This window comes from Orycteropus afer, unplaced genomic scaffold (assembly GCF_000298275.1).
Source record: "Orycteropus afer afer isolate SDZICR_OR568_19922 unplaced genomic scaffold, OryAfe1.0 scaffold00329, whole genome shotgun sequence".
Classification (NCBI taxonomy): Eukaryota; Metazoa; Chordata; class Mammalia; order Tubulidentata; family Orycteropodidae; genus Orycteropus; species Orycteropus afer.
In genome coordinates, this window is record NW_006921916.1 from 2,455,653 (window position 1) to 2,463,027 (window position 7,375).

The 7,375-nt window shown below is 37.2% G+C and overlaps 1 protein-coding gene across 1 annotated transcript in view; it reads right to left on the minus strand.

The window, feature by feature from the left end:
• ATP6V1H (ATPase H+ transporting V1 subunit H) overlaps window positions 1-7,375 on the minus strand; it is a 241,165-nt gene that overhangs the window by 99,214 nt on the left and 134,576 nt on the right. The window lies entirely within an intron of this gene.

Here is a 7,375-nt window from a genome sequence, read left to right on the forward strand (position 1 = left end):
AGAGGGAGGTAGCATGTCTGGCCTTGCAGTAATAGGCCTTGGGTTACTGCTGGTAATCCTGTCTTCCTCTTGTGAGATTAGAGGAGGTCAGAACATGTGGCCTCCTTGCCGTTTTTGCAGTGGCGCAAATGGTTAATGGCTCAACTACTAGCCAAATGGTTGGTAGCAGATTCCATCCAGAAGTGTCTGGAAGACAGACCTGGCAATCTGCTTCCAAATGGTCACATACAGCCTTGAAAACCCTATGAACTATATAGTTCTACCTCACGGGGTCGCCATGAGTTGGAATCGACCCCACAACAACTTGGAGAAACTAGCTCTGAGAGTTTAAGCAACTCTTTCAGCATTTAAACAATTAAGTGCTGGAACTGACATCTAGGTCCATCAACTCCAGTGGCCACACTCTTTCTACTACTCCACACTAAAAGGAAGATTAGAAAGAGTTATGCTATCATAGTTCTCAAATCTCATAAACAATAGTTAATCAACTTAGAGAGTTTCTAAAACAGGTCAAAAGAAAAGCAAAGCATCTTAGTGTGGCTCTATTATTCTCATGTCTTTTTGAACTTTGTATATTGACATTCTTCATTCCATCAAGACAAAAAAGATTTAGACAAAGTGCAAAGTACTTAAGGCCTCTTGTCTTACTCATCTTACCATGCCCTCAGTAACTAACATATTGATTGAGATATATTTGGTCTTCTATACAAATACTTGATACATAGGTGACAGTTTAATAGATAATCCACGAACAAAAGAAAAAAAGAGGGAAGGAGAGAAGGCCCAAAGGTAAGGCTCAACTAGCATCAGTGAACATCTCTCTTTTATGATAATGAATATAGGATATTACAATATATAATGATATGACAATGACCCTTTTATTTTACATAATAATGATCCAAAATGAAAAACAACAGGAGGGAAGAGGAACTGAGTGGGAAAAAGTAGGATTAGTGAGAAGTTTAGATATAACAGCTACCATAATTCTATGTTTCAAGCTGCTACTGCTGGGCTTTAGACTAAAGCTCAGCCTAATACTATGAAGTATTAGTATCTGGTTTCTTTTTAGAAATTCATAGCATTATAAATATTGTCTGAATAATACTTAGAAAAGGAGCTCTGGTAGTATAGTGCCTAAGGCACTTGACTGCTAACCAGAAGGTTGGCGGTTCAAACCCACCAGCCACTCCTCGGAAGGAAGATGGGGCAATCTACTTCTGTAGTGATACTGCTACAGAAAACCAAGGAGGGGGTCGCTATGAGTCGGGTCTGACTTGACGGTACATTACAACAACAACAATACTTAGAAAAGCCATGTAAGTTTATCTAAACTAAGGAGAAAGATGCAAGAGAGATATTCTTTGAAAAAATAGGCCAACTAAAAAAAAAGACCATGAATAAGAATTCTATTGCAAATCTCTTTCCCACACCTCTATTTTAACTTAAACAAATGATGGTATCAACAAAACTACCAAAAGTCTGCAACAAGAATTTTATAATTTTTTATCTCCAACACTTTGAAAAGATATTTTAATTGAAAAAAATGTAACTAACATATAGAAAAGAATAGGCAGACATAAACTGAAAAATAATACCATTCATTTCCCAAGTTAATTACTTAGGACACTGTTGATCTCTTTATGCAGTAGCAATAAAAGCCCATATAGTAACAATTTAAAATCTTTCTAGTATACTCTAACTACAAAGACATCAAGTCATGGGTGACTACTATAACAGTTTAGACATTACAAAATACATCTTACTTTCTGAAAAGAGCTTTCAATACTAAGTTTACAAACAGTATCCAATTTAGAAAACAAAAGTCCATACATGAACAGAACATAGGGACTTACCCTCTATTCTTGCTTTCTGTGAGATGCTTTGTTAAATGGATTACTTTAATAAACTTTTAATGTATTAGTTAATATAATCATGCAAACTAGATGTAGAAAACTTTGAGGTGAGTTCACTCTCAATGTACCAATTTAAAAAAAAAAAAAATTCACTGCCATCAAGTCAATTCTGATTCATAGTGACTCCCTTTGGGATTCTGAGGCAGTGAATCTTTACAAAAGTAGATTGCCCAGTCTTTCTTCTGCAGAGTGGCTGGTGGTTTTGAACCACCAGCCTTCTGGTTAGCAGTCAAATGCCTTAGGCACTAAGACACCAGAGCTCCTAATGTACCAACAGGTCTAAGCAAATACACACTCTATCACAGAAAACTATGAGATTGTTTTAAATGTGGCAAAACAAGGACTCAAAAGGTAAAAATGAATTTAACTCAGTAAAAAAAAAAAGAAACCAATAAAAATCTAAGTAAATTCAATACCACTATCATATTCCTATAGGATAGGGGTAGTGGTCATTCAGTGGTAGAATGCTTTTTTTTTCCTTTTTAATTTTATTGTGATTTGGGTGAAAGTTTACAGAGCAAATTCATCCTCCATACAGAAGTTCACACACACTCTGTTTCATGACACTGACTGCAATCTCCCACAATGCAACAGCTCTCCTCCCACTTGCTCCCCATAACCACCTCCCTGTGTCCTTCCTTCCCATGCACTCCTGCCCCCTGAGCTGTCTCCCTGTGCATATACACCCCTTCTATTCTCCCATGATTGATCTCTCCAAGGAGTGTATCTACCTAATGTAAATGTTCAGCTCATATGCCTGTCTTTTCTTTGGCTGGAAGCCATAGGAGTGGGTTCAATTCCAGACCAGAAGGGCAGCTAAGGGCCATACGACTCACGGGTTCCACCAGGGCCTATCAGACCAGCAAACCTGGTCCCTTTATCATTATTTTATTTTTTTTTAATGATTTTTGAGTTTTGCTCCACATTGTTTTCCCACTCTATCCAGGATCTCCAACATAGATCCCCCTCTAAGTGGTTGACAGTGGTAGCCAGGCACCATCTAGTTCTTCTTGTCTCATAGTCATATGGGCTGAGGATCACATTAGTCCATTGGACTAATTGTTTCCATGTGTCGTTCATTTTCTTCATTCTTCTTTGCTCTGGACAAGGAGAAACCCACCATTGCATCTGGATGGCTGCTTGCAACCTTTTAATATCTCAGTTGCTACATAGCAAAGCAGTATGTGGAACAATGTTTTTGTGTAGTATGTTATGCCAAATGAGCTTGATGTCCCCTGCAACCATAGTCTGGAGCCCACAGGTCCAACTACTCACTCCCTCTGGGTAGCTAGCTGTGGCCAAGAAGGGACTACAACCTTGTCCCTGTCAGCTCTACCATATACTTGGCAATTCGTACAGCACATATAAATACACTTGAAGAAACACTGTCTGCCAACCCTACACATGCTCATGGGCACACTCCCCCCTACAGAGACATACCTAATCATTCAGCCTGTCTACCCATCTATCCACCTATGTATCAATGTTTGCCATCTCAGTGGTAGAATTCTTGTCTTCCAAGTGGGAGTCCTGGGTTCAAATCCTAGGCAATGTTCCTCATGTGCAGTCACCACTCATCTGTCAGGAGACACTTAAAATGCTGAATAGCTTTTAGCAGAACTTCCAGACTAGACAGACTAAGAAGAAAGGTGTGGCAATTTACTTCCGAAAATTAGCCAATAAGAACTCTTTGGATCACAACAGGTGCATCCATAACTGATCATGGGAATGGCACAGGACCAGTCAGCACTTCATCCCACTGTGGGGTTCACCATGTGTTAGGGGCCTACTCAAAAGCAAGTAAGAACACAAACACCACTCCTAAAGAAAGGTTTTCTACTTTGTCTTTCAGTGTTTTTGTTCAGTCCTTCATATACAAGTAATCCCCGAAGTATGATGAACTGAACTTATGATCATCAGTGTATCTAGAATATTGCATTTTCCAGGGAAGAAGTTACAGAAAAATCCATGCAGGGGATATGGAAAACTTGCTGAATTATGTGAACATGCTCCAAGCATTTAATTAGGATATATGATGGGAGAGATTGGTAGAAAAATCTTCAACACGGCAAGAACGATGAATTTAGTATTTATTTACATTACTAACGTGGAACACTTCACAGATCATGAAGAAGGGGAACCGACAGGTCGGAACTCAATGGATTCTGAAGAAGAAAGAAATAATAAGAAGAGGGAGAGAAGTTGTCAAAAAAAAATCTGCAGCAAAAGAATTAGCTGAAGTTTTTCCTAAATTAATTCAGAGGCTCCAGTTGCTAGAAAACATAGTCCCAAATGCTGATTGCTTTGCTACAGTTGATAGGCAGTTTTGGGAGCAGTAAGATGTTATCATAAAATAGATGAAGAAAAAAAGAAAAGGACCTTACAGACAATTCTCACTAATTTTCTGATGAGAAACGCCATATCTTTTCTCAGGCATAATCCAGATGATGCAGAACCCTCCACAAGTGGAGTTATTACCACATCTGACGAAATACCAATGTTGTCCAACTCTTTTTCATTATCAGAGTAAACTTTTATGATTTGTGTATTTTTATTTGTATGTATGTATGTTGCATCTGGATGGCTGTAAGTTTATATGTAATGCTTCCAACCCCCAAAGACAAAGATAGAATTATTACTAACAATAAAAATAGCAATAATAATGAAAACGCAAAAAAAAAAGGTATTCAATTTATATCAGAAGCAACTTAGTTCAGAGTCATTGGAAAAGAACCCCATTGTAAGATGGAGACTACCTGTAGTCACAAATATTGAGGGCCACTATGTGCCATGTGTTCATTTAGCACATATTTATTTTTTTCTAAGAGGTTATCATGTGAGCATTAGTAGGGTCCAGTGACAGACTGGCCAATATCACTCTCACCCAAACATGTAAACAAGTGATACAAGAGGAGGCTAAGCAACTTGCCAGGGGCACAGAAACCAGTTGAGGAAGCCAGTCTACTGGACCCCCGGCCACATGCCAGGCAGACATACAAACTGCCAACCTGAATGTACAGACCTTGTATATTAGAGCCATACTAAATGCAAGGCAGGATCTCCCCAAACTCTAAAGATTTAAGAATTCAGAGACTCCTCTTCAGCTTTTCAATGCTCAATGTAATTCTTCTGGAGCTGATCCCTCACGTAGGAAGAAAACAGAGATTATCAACTGCAAGTATTAAAATGTCAACAGAGGTACATGTCTGTGAGTAAGACTGAGAAAATTTATACTTTTTCTTAGTATTTTCCTACATTTTTTAATTTTTGATCATAAAACCATTATTTTTATAAACAGAAAAGAGATCAAGTTATTCCTATTTTTTAAAAAGGTCAATACTTAATTTGGAAAAGTTTAGTAAGATAAAGATTCTTGTGACCATCGAAAGAAGGAAAGCCAAGGGAGAAGCCTAAAACAAATACAAATGGAACAAAAAAAAAGAATGAAGGTAAATAACAAACAAACAAACAAAAAAGACAAGTGGAACAAAAGAGGAGCTCTAAGCCTTCAAAGAATAAAAATATCAAGTTGAAAACATGTAATATTGATTGAGTCACAGTGAATAGAATTTAAAAGAGGGATCAGTTCTTATTCCACATTTCCTCAGATTGAGTACAATATGCAGTAAAGTAGCAAAAGTCAGATCTGATAAAGAGTATTATGCTAAGGTACTGCCCTGTGGTGTGTATACAAGTCAGGGTGAGTCAACAGACAGGCTGAGTGAAGGACTGTTTACCCCACTAGTTCAATATCCAGAATGGTAACAGAGACAAGCAAAGCAAAAGGTGGGTTCTACAAAGCGAGTCTGTACCTTCAGAAACTGAACAGCCACAAATACCCAGACTGCATTTTCAAGAGTCAGACTCACATGCTCCATTTTCTCCCTCAGCATTCAGGACTTTGGGGGAAGGGAGCAGGTATAATCAATCCTTCTACAACAAATTACTGGCAACTCTAGAAAGTCCTCTCTTTACTTGTTAACATTATCAACCTCTGTCTACCTTTATAATTCTAAAAAAAAACACCTATTCATTCTTCCAAAACCTCTTGGAGAATTCTACTCTCTGAAACTTTTCCTAAAACCCCATATTCTGCCCTCCACATTTCTACATCTTTTATATTACTTTTGCTCTCATAATTACTTAACCTGCATTGCACTGGTATTATTTACATGTTCTGTCTTCTCCACTGAACCTGATGTCAACCTGGACCTTGTTTATCTGTGTTCCCAAATGATCAGCAGTGCTTGGCACATATAAGGGACTCAAAACTTGTTTTTTGCATTAAATTGAATTGAGCTTGCTAGTTAAAGGAGACTGGTAGAAGAGTTCTATCTAAAACTTTTCATCTTTACTCACTAAGAATATGGATAATGAAACATGAAAAAAGAAAAAAGTAACTTCAGTTTAGCTACTAAAATACCTTAGAGTAAAGCCTTATTATACAACCCACTCTGATTTAAGAACTGATTATTACTTTATCTGGACTAGACTGAAATTCACCTTGGCAAGTTATGTAGACAGAGTTTGTTAGAAAAACAAATGGCAGAGCCAATGTGGGAGGGAAAAGAGTAAAGAAGTATTATGCTTATCTATCTCTCAAAAGTAAACCTGTTAAGGGCTAAAGAACAATTTTTATACAAAAAGAAATGATATCTTTTATAAATAATAATAGTCCATAGCAAATTTAATGCACAGAAAAACACTTGATCCAGAGGTGGTATTTTTCATATCTAACAGTTCACACTTCCATTTCACACTTTCCACTCTTTCAACAGAATTTATACTGGTATCACTTCTCAATGCCATTAATCACTCACCCAACTCTTGCTAGGCAGCTCATATAGGTTTTAAGGCTTTCCCCTCTTACATTACCTATAGTTTTCCTTTTCAATATTTCCTTCAGTTTTAATGACATCCTTAAGATTACTGAGTAAATGCATTGAGACAAAAAAAAATAAAAATTAAAAAAAAAAAAAACCCCACAAAACAAAATCGCAGAGTAGTTTTAAGAGGAGGGGCTTTGGAGTATGACAGATCTGACTGAAATTCCAATGCTATCTCTCTTACTGAGGAATTAATCTCAAAGCCTTGCTTTCCTCACCTATAAAATAAAAATAATTGAATCTATTCAGTAATCATAAAGATTAAATAAGGTAATGCATGAAAATCACACAATGAACTGTAACAATCATCCTTAGCATCAAAGCCAGGTTAGTGCAATGGTTAAGAATAGACTGCTTAAGTTTAAATCTCTGCTCTGTCACTTCTGGCGATTTTGGCAAATTATTTAACTTCTCTTGGCCTAATGCCCATTGCATGGAGTTCTTGGGAAGACTAAATGCATAAATACATTTAAAGAAATCACAATAGTATATGGCACATAAAAATCTCTTGGTAAGCATTAGCTATTTTGGGAGCTCTAGTAGCATAGTGCCTAAGGCACTTGACTGCTAACCAGA